The following is a 16,126-nucleotide window of genomic DNA, read 5'->3' as shown; positions in this document are numbered from 1 at the left end:
GTAATGTTTGTCAAGAGAGGTCGTGAGTGCTTTGTGCGACCTGGGTGCTCTTCAGCATACAACCACAGTACTGTTCTAATAGGTTGGCGACATTCGCCATAAACGAAATTCCTTTTTCGATCGTCGTACACATCCTGAATGTCTCAGTAGCTTTACGAGCAAGTTGTCTGATTGCTGCAACAGACGAACACGAACTGATGTATTTTAAGCGCACAGGTAAACACTAGATTCACACCTGAGCGACGTGTTTCCATACATGTGGTGTACGATGGCACGCTGAAAAGTAATTCCTACGAATTTTTTATCTGAAGACTCTAAAATGTTTTTAAATAACAGTAACATTATCAACATTATATATCTTTATGTCTACAAATTTATTTCTCAACATAATCACCCAGTCGACGAATACATTCCCCCCTCCCCCCCCCCCCCCCCCCCCACGAGAGACCATTTTGTTGATACCGTCACTATAGAATGTTGGACTCTGCTGGCGGAACCGCAACTTAACCTCTCCTTGCACCACATCATCACTGTCACAGTGAAGTCCTAGAAGGTGCTCTTAAGTTTTGAAAACAAATGAAAATCGGGCGGGGCGAAGTCTGCACTATAAGGTGGAAGACTGATGACAGTGAACCTAAGACGTAGAATCGTTGCAGACATCACAGCATTATCATGCTACAGGACAATTTGTTCCATGCTTAGCCGAATTCTTCAAATTCTAAACTCGATTAGCGCACCATGGTCCTCACGCACTGCCATAGTTACGTTGCGTACCGCCCTGTTACACGCTACAGTTCGGAGACCTCTAGCGGCTGCAAATACGTCGACACGAAGAATAAAGATTTGGAATGTGAATAACATTTGTGCAACAGTTTCCACATAAACATTTTGAAGGCATTATTTTTCAGCACTGCTTCTGAATAGGCAGAGAAAATGTTTAACAGCCCTGTTTTCTTGATACGCTTCGATCAACTACGAAACATTTTTCTGGTTGACTTCCTTTTAGAATCTCCTTTCAGATACCACAGAACAAATTATATAATTTCATTAGAGAAGAAACAGGGTCTGTTTCGTAACTTGGCCTCTATAAGCGGTAAAAGTTACTTGCGAACGTCAGGGAATTGGCCACATTGACCGTCATAGCTTCGATACTTTCTGAATGTATCTGGGGGGTGGGGGGGGAGGGGGATGCTGTCTTAGATGTCTCACGCTGCATACAGGGTATCCCAGAAATGTTTCTAGGACTTCGAGAGGATGAGATGGTCTTCTTTACCTACCAACCTCCTTCATTTCTCTGTTGGCAGTAAAATTTTCTAACCGAAGATAGCGTCGGTAGTGGTGATTTATAAAGTGAGAGAGTAACTTCACTTTATAAAATTTATAACGTAGAGTTATAGCAAGTTAAAAAATGTAATAATAACTACGTCAAAATTTTATGAAAGCCCAATGAAACGTTTTTAAAACCTGCACAGACTACCGCCCACCATAAAATCTGAAGCGGACAGCAGTGGCCGATAGAACGAGACGGAAGACCGCCGTTGTAGAGGGAAGCTTTAGGAACAAATCGAAGGAACCCGTGGCCGGAAACGACATGCAACGGTGCTACAAAGCGTCGAAGTCATAGCCACCGTGACCTTGCACGTTGCCACCCATTCGACACTAAATGTAACTTTGTGCATTGATGGACCGTAGGCGGAAAATCTCGCAATGTTGTTTGTTACTCAGTGAAATGAATTGAAATGTCGTGTAGCTAGGGCCTGCCGTCAGGTAGACCGGTCACCTAGTGCAAGTCTTGTGGGTTGACGCCACTTTGGCGACTTGCGCGTCGATGGGGATGGGATGATGATGATAATGAAAACAACACAACACCCAGTTCCTGAGCGGAGAAAATCTCTGACCCCAACCGGGAATCGAACCCGGGCCCCTTAGCATGGCATTTCATCGCGCTAACCACTCAGCTATCGAGGCAGATCGCAACTGATTTTCAGAAACCAATGGAGACGTTGGAGCTGGCTGCCGCGTAGACAGGCCTTGTCTTCCATGAATGCGATTCTCTGTTGCCTCCATAGATGACGGTTTCGGACAAGGGTTTATTTTTCTCGTGGAACCCTCTAAAATCTCCAGTGTTTTTCGTTAAACAGAAGAAAAATAAACCGCGGATGGAAATCAGTGTCCGAAATTGCCATCCACCAAACAACAAAAAATACTGCGAGAATAACAATAACAACACTCAACACTCAGTAGCCGGTCGAACCATCATAAAAATTATAATAATTAAAAATTCAGGAATGACAATGTATTTCTAAAAGCTGCGTAGTTGTATGAAGATGCTTTATTCGTAACTAGAGGTTTCACGTCAGTACGGACGCATCTTCAGGTTTATCTGTCAAGAACACAAATATACGTTTCCATACTAACGCCACATTGACACAATGAACTGTTCCAAATCGATTGCTTCAAGGCAAGCTCCGAGCCAGACTCCCTGCAGTGTGCATTCCACTGATCCCAAACTACCGCCATTGGCTACTTCAGTAGCGTCAAGTGATAGCTCATTGAAGGGCAGAGTGGAGGTTTGTTGTGGTTTCTGATGAAAGTTGTTTCTACCTCTCTGTCAATGGTACCCGTGTGTTGGTTACAGAGAGAGAACAGTTGAGGGTCCGTCACCACCTTGTCCGCCTGCGATACACACTGCAGCTGCACCTGGAGTTATGGTCAGTTGTGCGATTTCGTATGACAACAAGAGCACTACTGTGGATATACGACGCACCCTGACTGCGAGTTCGTAAGTCAGTCTGGTGATTCGACCTGTTGCGATGTCATTTATCAACAGCATTCCAGTGGACGTTATCCAACAGGATAACACTCACCAACATACCCCTATTGTGACCCAGCATGCTCTACAGAGTGTCGGCATGTTGCCCGATCAGCAGACCTGTCTCCAGTCTTCCACTATCAATATTAACCGTCCCCGAATGGGCCGATCAAGTGCAACGGTTGTGGTACTCCCACAAACTGACAACCAGCACCTATTCAAAACACCGCATTCACGCTTGCATGCTTTAATTCAACGTTCTGGTGATTAAACTGGTTATTAAGGTACCAACATTACATGTTGACAATAGCTTATCTCGCGCTTACATTCACCTGTGGACTTGCAATCACTTTTATCTGTTAGACAGAGAAATTTGTTCCCGAAATTTACTCTACATTAATTTTCTTTTGTAGCGATTTTTTTCACATAAAGGTATTATAATGACTCTTCCCCTTTAGGAAAGCGAATGAAGTTGAATTTTAATTTCATTGCTTCCCAAAAACTCTTCATCCTCTCAGAATGCTCCCTCTTCCGTTCTTCTGTCCACTTTTTACCAGGCTGGAGCGATGTTCTTTCCTCAGACTTCACACTTGTGAGTTTATTCCGGCACCCAGTGCGGTCTCCGAGATTTTTTGTGTTGATCTGCTGCAGATCCTTCTGGACTTCTTTCACCCAATCTGTGCCGCGTTTACTCTTTGTTATAATATTGAAAAGTTTCCTTGTTGTTGTGAAGTTTTTCATCCTGTAGATAAGTGTAAAAAATTTGGCTCTGCGTTTTCTGATTTCGTCTGTTACTGTGTTGAGTTCACACAGAGCTCATTTTGTGGTCTCTTCATCCAAATGCCGTTTTTGTTGATTGCCCCGTAAATCTTCCTGAGAATTTTTCGTTCCTGCTTTTCTAATTCCCTAATTCTTGAACGACCATCAATCACCATTGTTTCAGCTGCGTAGATTGCTTCTGGAATGCTTTAATTTTGCATATGTCGAAATGCGATTCTTGTAATGCGTTCATGTTAGCGTGAAGGCCTTCTGGAGCTTGGTGATTCTTTGTTCATTGGCGATTTTGTTTAATCCTGAGGGCTGTACAGTTTCTCCGAGGTATTTAATATGGCAGACATGTGCAATTTTACCATGTTTTGTGATTAAAGGAGATTTATTTTCTGGATAACTTCCCATATACACACATCAAAAAAAGTTATGCATCATCTCGGTTCCGTGAGTCCCGGAACCTGTACTGATAATTGAAATAGCGAACAACATAACATCATTTCCGCCCTTTTTATTTCTCATGGAAACGACACATTTCATGTTGTACCAACATGCAGCGAGACCTTCAGAGGTGGTGGTCCAGATTGTTGTACACCTCGGTACCTCTAATACCCACTAGCACGTCCTCTTGTATTGATGGATGCCTGTATTCGTCGTGGCATACTATCCACAACTTTATCAAGGCACTGTTGGTCCAGATTGTCCCACTCCTCAACAGCGATTCGGCTTAGATCCTTCAGAGTAGTTGGTGGGTCACGTCGTCCATAAACAGCCCTTTTCAATCTATCCCAGGCAAGTTCGATAGGATTCATGTCTAAACAACACGCTGGCTACTCTAGTCGAGCGATGCCATTATCCAGAAGGAAGTATTCACAAGATTTGCAAGATTGGGGGGGGGGGGGGGGTTCGAATTGTCGTACATGAAGATGAATACCTCGCCAGTAAGCTCCCGATATGGTTGCACTATCGGTCGGAGGACTGCATTCAGATATCGTACAGCCATTACGGCGCCTTCCATGTCCACCAGTGGCATACGTTGGCCCCAGGTAATGCCATCCCAAAACATCAGGGAGACTCCACCTCGCTGCACTCGCTGGACAGTGTGTCTAAGGTGTTTAGCCTGACCTGGTTGCCTCCAAACACGTCTCCGACGATTGTGTGGTTGAAAGCATATGCGACACTCATTGGTGAAGATAACGTGATGCCAATCCTGAACAGTACATTCTGTACGTTGTTGGCCCCATCTGTAGCGCGCTGCATGGTGTCGTGGTTGCAAAGATGGACCTCGCCATGGACGTCGGAAGTGAAGTTGTGCATCATGCATCCTATTGCGCACAATTTGAGTCGTAACACGACGTCCTGTGGATGCATTTAAAGCATTATTCAACATGATGGCGTTGCTGACAGGGTTCCTCCGAGCCATAATCCGTAGGTAACTGTCATCCACTGTAGTAGTAGCCCTTGAGTGGCCTGAGCGAGGCATGTCATCGACAGTTTCTCTCTCTCTGTATCTCCTCCATGTCCGAACAACATCGCTTTGGTTCACTCCGAGACGCTGCACACTTCCCTTGTTGAGAGCCCTTTGCCGGCCGCTGGTGGCCGAGCGGTTCTGGCGCTAGTCTGGAACCGCGCGACCGCTACGGTCGCAGGTTCGAATCCTGCCTCGGGCATGGATGTGTGTGTTGTCCTTAGGTTAGTTAGGTTTAAGTAGTTCTAAGTTCTAGGAGACTTATGACCTCAGCAGTTGAGTCCCATAGTGCTCAGAGCCATTTGAACCATTTGAGAGCCCTTTCTGGCACAAAGTAACAATGCGGACGCGATCGAACCGCGGTATTGACCGTCTAGACATGATTGAACTACAGACAACACGAGACGTGTACCTCCATCCTGGTGGAATGACTGCAACTGCTTGGGTGTCGGACCCCCTCTGTTTAATAGGCGCTGCTCATGCTTGGTTTCGGCGGGTTTAGTGACATCTCTAAACAGTGAAAGGGACTGTGTCTGTGATACAATATACACAGTCTACCTACAGTAGTTCTGGGAACCGGGATGATGTAAAAGTTTTTCTGATGTGTGTATATTGTTTTCACATAAGATATCTTTAGCCCGTTTTTTTGTGAAATTTCGTGTAGATTTTCCACTGTGTGAATCGCTTCTCTTATTGGTGATGATTGCAATATCGCCAGCGAAAGTAAGGCACTTGGCTTTAATTCGGTTCTCTTTTTTGATACCAATTTGGAAATCCTTTACATGAGATTCCCATTCCCTAATGATCTTTTCTAGAAGAACATTGAAAAGCATTGGGGATAGTCCGTCCCCGTGACGGACTCTAGTGTGTGTGTGTGTGTGTGTGTGTGTGTGTGTGTATTGCTACTAATGGCCGTGACCTTGAACGTGATTTTCAATGTGATTTGGATGTTTAATTGATTTTTGTAAATGGGAACCCTAATATTTTATTTATGATTTGAATTGAGCTACAGATTTGAAGTATAGGATGATACGTTATTCAAGATCTTGGCAGTATTCAATCAAGATTAAATGAGCAAATATGTTTCAGTTCTAGTAGGGTTTCAAAAATGGTTCAAATGGCTCTGAACACTATGGGATTTAACATCTGAGGTCATCAGTCTCCTAGATTTAGAACTACTTAAACCTAACTAACCGAACATAACACACATCCATGCCTGAGGCAGAATTCAAACCTGCGACCGTAGCAGCAGCGCGGTTCCGGACTGCAGCGCCTAGAACCGCTCGGCCACAACGGCCGGCAATAGGGATTAACTCGGAATAGAGCAGAGATACAGCAAAACACAATGTTAGATACATATTGGAAGAGGCATAAGGAGTCACAAATCATTGCCAATAACCATAAATTTAAAGCTAATTATCGAAAGTTATTCACTGGCTGAGGTTTGTTTCATGGAATCCCCGACTTCCGACATCGGATTTGCAAAGAGCTAACACACATTAAACGAGAAGTTTTAATTGAGATATTCACTGGTAAAAATAAATACACGACAGCGTATGAACGTTATTGTGGCATTTGCAAGACAGAACGAACATAAATAAACCGTAGATCATTGATTTTCAAGTCGCTGAATGAGTCCCCGCGTCTCTCATTCCTGTGATGGCCCTTCCAATTTGTATCTTACTTGTATTTTGCTATGTCCTTCCCCTATTCTTAGCTAATCCCTACTAGAAATAAAAATGTATTCTTTTATTTGGCCTTCATTGAACTAGTGATGACATAGAATAGTGTACCATTTTATATGTAAAATCTGTCGATCTCTTCAAATCTTGAATCAAACATTGCGGTTCCCATTAAAAAAAGTTACTTTAACTTCCAAATCACCTTGCAAATCACGTTCAAGATTGCTGTAATTAGTAACAATGCGTGACCGTCTGTGCCACCCACAAATTTTCTCTAAAACATTTTGCTATACCCCCATCCCAAGTTCTTCCACATTATGGAAGAAATAGTTTAACATCGAGCACGCAAGCAGTGCATCTTAACTCGGTGACGAAAGTTTCCTTAGGGTGGGGCGTAAACTTCCAGGTGGTGTGCCACTCAACGCCACAACAACAGCACAAAAATCCCTATATACGATGTACTTTTATTCTGTGTTTTATTGTTAGGTCTATGAATTTACGTCACTAAATTTATCTTGCAGAGATCTTCTGAGCTGGCAGGAAAAGCGCATTGTTCTACTTTGAACAACGTTGAAGCCTATATTTGGATTATGAATGAGGTTGCGAGAGCACCTTGTTTGTTTCGTGTGCCCCTGGTCTCTCTCCGTCTAGGTGAAACAAATTACAAATGATTTTAGTGGTCAAAAGTAATTTGGGGTACAAAACTTCGGGCCTTACTCATACATACATCGTGTCCCTCCTAAGAGCCATCAGGCGTATTTCCTCTGGTATTTCAGGAAGACACGAGACTAATTTGTCTGTGTCCAACTAGCACGTGCAATTCAGCTTTAAAAACTATTTTGTTTGTAACTGGAAACTAACCTACGCTTCTCTTCGACATTGGGGCATCGCATGAAAAATATCAAGAGCTATATTTGTTTGTCCTGATTTCAGCTACACATTGAAAGAAACTATATCGTAAATACCTGCCGAAAAGTCGGAGTAAATCGTAATAAACATAGGTCCGGAAATCAATAGCTTTCCCCGATACAATGTTACAACACGGTTAATAACTAGAGCTTGGTTTATTTCGAAACACCGCAACTGAGATGCAAATTACAGATTCATTAAGTACACGTTCGTTTGCTTTTCATGATCGTTCTGGATACTTAAGTACTGGTAAACAGCGTTTCGACAACAAGTGTATTCGTGCTCGTAATTCGGTTATGCTCTGGCCTCCCAGTACCTCCGTGCTGAACCTGTAGGATTTTTTTGCGGGGGGGAAGGGGGGTGGAGTGTGGGAGGGAGGGAGGAGGGATTGAATAACATTAAAATGTACAGTTGATAGTGTCGATGAACTCAGGAACGCATTGTGGCTTGTTGACAATGCGTTAGGGACACTTCTGTGACGTCCGAAATACAGGTTTTACCCCATGTGGCACATAAAAACAAACGTTTAGGATGAAGTGTTGGTAAGGGAAAGACACACCAATGTGTGTATGCATATCGATGAGCAGACTTGCGGAAGTAATACTGGTCATCAGCTTTCAAGTGTTAAAAATATGACAACGGCTTGGACAATTTTACAAAATGATCTTCTGTCGTCTATAGATGTACTTTGGGGCGGAAATCAATGGAAAAAGACGTGTGACCAATTAAGAACGATTCTGGAACACGCATCAGTTTGCTACCGTCCTGGTTCCATTCTTCTAATAGCCCTCCATAACAGAGACTCTGGTAGGCGTCTTCTTTGTGCCATACTGCACCGTCGGTGACTGTACAACAGCAGTTGTGGATGTGGGCTACCCGGCAAACACCAACGCGTTCGATACGTATCCTAACGTCACCGTTGACGTGGATATCTGTTGATCAGAATGTCCCTTTCCGTGCACAACACGAATGTACGGACATTTGTCGACAGTTTGTACGATTATACGGTGAATTAGACACAACATCGGGAAATAGTGATTCGTTGCTTTAGTTTGGGACACCACTGTATTTCTGTCAGCCTTGGTTGGCTTACAGTTCTGACGATAATAATCTTGTCATAAACTGCTCACAGTAATTCACTCTTTCCGACCTTCCCATTCATAACGAATCCTACTCCTATTGGGAGAGCCAGTCCTGACAAAACTCTACCATCTGGTGAGCAAGATGTATGAGACAGGCGAAACACCCTCAGATTTCAAGAAGAATATAGTAATTCCAATCCCAAAGAGAGCGGGCGTTGACACATGTGAAAATTACTGAACTAACAGTTTAATAAGTCACAGCTGCAAAATACTAACACGAATTCTTGAAAAACTGGTAGAAGCCGACCGCGGGGAAGATCAGTTTGGATTCTGTAGAAATGTTGGAACACGTGAGGCAATACTGACCCTTCGACTTATCTTAGAAGAAAGATTAAGGAAAGGCAAACCCACGTTTCTAGCATTTGTAGACTTAGAGAAAGCTTTTCACAATGTTGACTGGAATACTCTCTTTCAAATTCTGACGGTGGCTGGGGTAAATACAGGGACCGAAAAGTTATTTACAATTTGAACAGAAAGCAGATGGCAGTTATAAGAGTCGAGGGACATGAAAGGGAAGCAGTGGTTTGTAAGGGAGTGAGACAGGGTTGTAGCCTCTCCCCGATGCTATTCAATCTGTATATTGAGCAAGCAGTAAAGGAAACAAAAGAAAAGTCGGAGTAGGCATTAAAATCCATGGAGAAGAAACAAAAACTTTGAGGTTCGCCCATGACATTGTAATTCTGTCAGAGACAGAAAAGAACTTGGAAGAGCAGTTGAACGGAATGGACAGTGTCTTAAAAGGAGGGTATAAGATGAACATCAACAAAAGCAAACCGAGGGTAATGTAATGTAGTCGAATTAAGTCGGGTGATACTGAGGGAATTAGATTAGGAAATGAGACACTTAGAGTAGTAAAGGAGTTTTGCTATTTGGAGAGCAAAATAACTGATGATGGTCGAAATGGAGGGGATATAAAATGTAGACTGGCAATGGCAAGGAAAGCGTTTCTGAAGAAGAGAAATTAGTTAACATCGAGTATTGATTTAAGTGTCAGGAAGTCGTTTCTGAAAGTATTTGTATGGAGTGTAGCCATGTATGGAAGTGAAACATGGACGATAAATAGTTTAGACAAGAAGAGAATAGAAGCTTTCGAAATGTGGTGCTACAGAAGAATGCTGAAGAAGATTAGACGGGTAGATCACATAACTAATGAGGAGGTATTGAATAGAAATGGGGAGGAGTTAATGGCACAACTTGACTAGAAGAAGGGATCGGTTGTTAGGACATGTTCTGAGTCATCAAGGGATTACCAATTTAGTACTGGAGGGCAGCGTGGAGGGTAAAAATCGTAGAGAGAGACCAAGAGATGAATACACTAAGCAGATTCAGAAGGATGTAGGTTGCAGTAGGTACTGGGAGATGAAGAAGCTTGCACAGGATAGAGTAGCATGTAGAGGTGCATCAAACCAGTCTCAGGACTGAAGACCACTACAACAACACAACTCCTGTCACTCCATTTTTTGCTACTTTTGATATTACTACTTCATATTCGTCTGGCTAGAAATCCTTATCTTCATTCCATTTGACTTTCCTCGCCTCTATTACGTCTAGATTGACTCTTCAGAGTTCTCTTTCCAGTTTTTCTAGCTTTTTCTACCGTGTTCTAGCTACGCTCCGACTCATAGAAATTTACGTTTCTGTGGGTTATTCGATCTTCTTCTCGTGGTCACATCCTCATTGGCGACACTCTCTCGGATATCTAAATGGAAGAGTAATTCGAAATCCTATGTCCTTGCAGAGATCATCATGACGCTTTTCTAATTGCAGGCCACCTGTTCTAAGAATACTTATTAAGTTTAGGTTAGGTTAGGTTATGCTTCTCCAACTTCTTTAGCAGAGCCGTTGGCAGAACGAAGGCGACTCCTTACACAATAAGTCGTTGGCCGCCAGTGATGACGATTTGTATTCAAAATGCGTCGTGTGATCGAACGCGGAATACGGCATTTCGATTAGCAATCAAACAGGTTACCTCTAGACCACGTAAATTAGCTTGTTTAGGTACCCTATGCGCTTGCCCTATAATTATACTGTCAGCTCCGATGAAAATCGCTACTCCCCCTGGACGAAACTTCATTGTATATTTCGGGTTAGTTCTCGCGTTATGCCTTGAAAGTGCTGAAAATTTTGAGGTTTATTACAACTAGTAAACGGATTCTGAAAATGTACGTCTGTCAGCCGTTTCATGTTATCCTATCCAACTCTTCTGTATAGCTAAGTAACTAATTGAACATCGGTAGCATTTGACATAGAAAAAGCTGCTTTGTTTATGCGGCTTGTTCCGCTGTAAATAGAACGTGAATGTGGGCGCTATTAGCCTGCTGGTAGCCGACAGAACGCCCTGGGTAAGACGTACTTAGCAGCGTTTCTCTGGCCGGGAGTGCCGCAGGCCAGGGACGCCTTTGATCTGCCGACCACCAGGGCCATACTGGGGGGGGGGGGGGGGGGGATGGGAGGGGGAGGCTGCTCCTTCCAGAAGCTCACCTCGCTGCTGGAGCGGCTCTTCAAAGCTGTCCGGGCTGCAGCGCTGTCCTAACTTAAGATACAGCTCATAGAGCCGGTGCGAGGGAGACACTCTCAGGCAGTGCGTGTACAGGGTGGCTATAATTAAACTTTCGCTACTTGACACAGTGTAGAGGAAAACTATTTACCGCACGGGTACCCAATTTAATAGGAATGAAGTTCAGACTGTGGGCTGCAGTATTTGCATTGCTAGTAATATTAGTATCAAGACTTGCCGTTAGGCGCCAGTACTGGTGCGGCGACGTAGGGTTCAAACACAAGCGTCAGTGTCCGTCAGTGTAGTAGACGGCCAACATGGGTCTTGACAAGGCGAGCGGAGCCCTACTTGTAAAGCTGTTTTATCAAAACATCGGCGATAGAGCTGCTGCCCTTTGCGTTTATGGACGCATTACAGAAATACGGAGAAGCACTCTTTCTGCAATCAGGGTATATAACCGATCTTTTACGTTGGGATAAATTTATTTTATTTTTTGTTTAGATGTTTTCGTTAAATAGCTGAATAATTTGTAATTAGGAATAAATTAATTAAGCAGAGTAGAAAATATAAAGTCAAAGAGATGTTCATTGGGCGGACATTGTCGTAATGTAATGTCATTACTTTGTTCGGTTGTTAAAACAAGTCGTTTGTGTTCCGTTCAGCTGTTTGGTCGTGCGCGTATCTGAAAGGAATTAATTCGGCGACTAGAATAAACTTTCACATAATAGTTACGATTCGATGTTCGACAAAAGGGGTTAACGTCAGTGTTAATTTGAATTGTGGGCGACAGGATTAGTTTTGACAGATACGTGAAAACGGACGTAACGAGAGTTGTTCGCATATAATCCTTGAACGTGACTTTTTATTTCATTAACGATTGCGGGCTCATTAAAAGCTACACTCCTGGAAATGGAAAAAAGAACACATTGACACCGGTGTGTCGGACCCACCATACTTGCTCCGGACACTGCGAGAGGGCTGTACAAGCAATGATCACACGCACGGCACAGCGGACACACCAGGAACTGCGGTGTTGGCCGTCGAATGGCGCTAGCTGCGCAGCATTTGTGCACCGCCGCCGTCAGTGTCAGCCAGTTTGCCGTGGCATACGGAGCTCCAACGCAGTCTTTAACACTGGTAGCATGCCGCGACAGCGTGGACGTGAACCGTATGTGCAGTTGACGGACTTTGAGCGAGGGCGTATAGTGGGCATGCGGGAGGCCGGGTGGACGTACCACCGAATTGCTCAACACGTGGGGCGTGAGGTCTCCACAGTACATCGATGTTGTCGCCAGTGGTCGGCGGAAGGTGCACGTGCCCGTCGACCTGGGACCGGACCGCAGCGACGCACGGATGCACGCCAAGACCGTAGGATCCTACGCAGTGCCGTAGGGGACCGCACCGCCACTTCCCAGCAAATTAGGGACACTGTTGCTCCTGGGGTATCGGCGAGGTCCATTCGCAACCGTCTCCATGAAGCTGGGCTACGGTCCCGCACACCGTTAGGCCGTCTTCCGCTCACGCCCCAACATCGTGCAGCCCGCCTCCAGTGGTGTCGCGACAGGCGTGAATGGAGGGACGAATGGAGACGTGTCGTCTTCAGCGATGAGAGTCGCTTCTGCCTTGGTGCCAATGATGGTCGTATGCGTGTTTGGCGCCGTGCAGGTGAGCGCCACAATCAGGACTGCATACGACCGAGGCACACAGGGCCAACACCCGGCATCATGGTGTGGGGAGCGATCTCCTACACTGGCCGCACACCACTGGTGATCGTCGAGGGGACACTGAATAGTGCACGGTACATCCAAACCGTCATCGAACCCATCGTTCTACCATTCCTAGACCGGCAAGGGAACTTGCTGTTCCAACAGGACAATGCACGTCCGCATGTATCCCGTGCCACCCAACGTGCTCTAGAAGGTGTAAGTCAACTACCCTGGCCAGCAAGATCTCCGGATCTGTCCCCCATTGAGCATGTTTGGGACTGGATGAAGCGTCGTCTCACGCGGTCTGCACGTCCAGCACGAACGCTGGTCCAACTGAGGCGCCAGGTGGAAATGGCATGGCAAGCCGTTCCACAGGACTACATCCAGCATCTCTACGATCGTCTCCATGGGAGAATAGCAGCCTGCATTGCTGCGAAAGGTGGATATACACTGTACTAGTGCCGACATTGTGCTTGCTCTGTTGCCTGTGTCTATGTGCCTGTGGTTCTGTCAGTGTGATCATGTGATGTATCTGACCCCAGGAATGTGTCAATAAAGTTTCCCCTTCCTGGGACAATGAATTCATGGTGTTCTTATTTCAATTTCCAGGAGTGTATTATCTCATGATTAGGATCAATCCCTCTTTACTCCTAGATAGTGATCACTCATTAACATTTACGTTATAAGAAAAAGGATTATTAATAAAAGTGATATTAAATAACAATTACGTGTTATTCCGTTAGTGTGGAACCGACGTAATGTCTCTGAAATGACATTGATATATAATTTGTGTTAAATACTGAACTGAGATAGGAAGTAAATTGAAATTAGTGAACATTTGATACTGAGACTATAGAAGCAGAAGCGCTTAAGGTTTCTCTTCTCTAAAATTGCGAAATAGGTACGAACTTTAGCTCAATAGTCGACATTATGTATTCCAAAGACGTTAGCATTTCATACTTATTTTGACGACGCGCCGTTAAAGAAAGGAACGTTGAGTCTGTACGAGTGATAAAATTAAATCTAAAAACATAATTAATAACGGTGAACTCCGCGTTAACAAACTGTATTGCGTGTCGTCATCGGGCAATAACGGCTCAACCCTGGAGACTTGTGTGGTGAAATTAGAAGTCGGACATATAAAACAAACTTAAAAATCCATTCAAGCTACAGTGGAGTCGGCACAACACGACGTGGGCAGTTATAAGTAGAACAACATGATTCAGAAGTTCGACATAACTGGCGATTTGGGGACTGCTACTAGGAGAGGCGTCGGACAATTGCGCCACAAACTGTTGAAGAAGTTAATGTTGCCATGGTTGAGGATGCTGGGCGCAATGTGCGATCGTCAGCAGTGCGTGATCTATGTTACGACTGCTGGACATTACCTGGTCCGTCGTCCAAAACGTGCTGCGAACAGCTGTGAAATGGTAGAAGTACAAACCTCCAGGCTGTCGCGGATGTAGTTGAGCAACGTTGTTAACCTGGAACGTAAACATGGTAAACAATTAACAAATATTACCATCTCATGTGGAAATTAAAATGTGTTTCTTTCAATAGTTTATTCCTTATTTCTCTTCCGCATGTGCTTAAAAATGTTTCATTGTCCCCTGATAGCACATCTTCCATGAGGTCCCTCTCAAGTAGCGAAAATGTAACTATAACCACCCTGTATATTGTAAGCTCACGTGACAAAATTTTACCCTCTTCAAAGAGAGAGCTGTATACGTTGAAGATCTGGTATGAGACTGTCACGTGACTTCTGAGTATGTCAAGGCAGTGACATGGTGTGAATGATGCAGCCAACTGCGAGGAGTATACGCAGAAAGCCGGGTCGACGTGGAGACGTTGTCTCTGGACGTTCGCATGTCAGTACTGTGAACGAAGCTCTACGATTTGTTGGTGCATCTACGCGGATGGTGCTACGTGACTACAATGAACAGTGATCAGAAAAAGATAAAACCGACGAGTACGGGAAACGACTACAACGCCTTATTAATGACAATCGATTTAAACACCGGGAGGAATTGCTGGTGACATTCAATGCAGATATCTCCTCGCTTCTTCCCCAGCGAACATTATGAAGAGATATCTGTGATACGCCCGCTGAACACGCTGGGCAGAACAGGTAATTTGTTTTGTGGAAAGGGCCAAATAATGTTGAGGTCAGGTTCACCTTCTAATTGTTGTTGTTGTTGTTGTGGTCTTCATTCCTGAGACTGGTTTGATGCAGCGTTTCATGCTACTCTATCCTGTGCAAGCATCTCCCAGTGCGTACTGCAGCCTACATCCTTCTGAATCTGCTTAGTGTATTCATCTCTTGGTCTCCCTCTACGATTTTTACCCTCCACGCTGCCCTCCAGTACTAAACTGGTGATCCCTTGATGCCTCAGAACATGTCCTACAAACCGATCCCTTCTTCTAGTCAAGTTGTGCCACAAACTTCTCCCCAATTCTATTCAATACCTCTTAATTAGTTATGTGATCTACCCATCTGATCTTCAGCATTCTTCTGTAGCACCACATTTCGAAATCTTCTATTTCCTTCTTCTCGAAACTATTTATCGTCCATGTTTCACTTCCATACATGGCTACACTCCATAAAAATACTTTCAGAAACGACTTCCTGACACATAAATCTATACTCGATGCTAAAAAATTTCTCTTCTTCAGAAACGCTTTCCTTGCCATTGCCAGTCTACATTTTACATCCTCTCCACTTCGACCATCATTAGTTATTTTGCTCCCCAAATAGCAAAACTCCTTTACTACTCTGTCTCATTTCCTAATCTAATTCCCTCAGCATCCCACGTTTTAATTCGACTACATTCCATTATCCACGTTTTGCTTTTGTTGAAGTTCATATAATACCCTCCTTTCAAGACACTGTCCATTCCGTTCAACTGCTCTTCCAAGTCCTTTGCTGTCTGTGACAGAATTAAAATGTCATCGGCAAACCTCAAAGTTTTTATTTCTTTTGCATGTTCAAATGGTTCAAATGGCTCTGAGTACTATGGGACTTAACATCTGAGGTCATCAGTCCCCTAGAACTTAGAACTACTTAAACCTAACTAACCTAAGGACATCACACACATCCATGCCCCAGGCAGGATTCAAATCTGCGACCGTAGCGGTCGCGCGG

The sequence above is a fragment of the Schistocerca americana genome, chromosome 4 (assembly GCF_021461395.2).
Source record: "Schistocerca americana isolate TAMUIC-IGC-003095 chromosome 4, iqSchAmer2.1, whole genome shotgun sequence".
Classification (NCBI taxonomy): Eukaryota; Metazoa; Arthropoda; class Insecta; order Orthoptera; family Acrididae; genus Schistocerca; species Schistocerca americana.
This window is presented reverse-complemented; position numbering follows the sequence as displayed.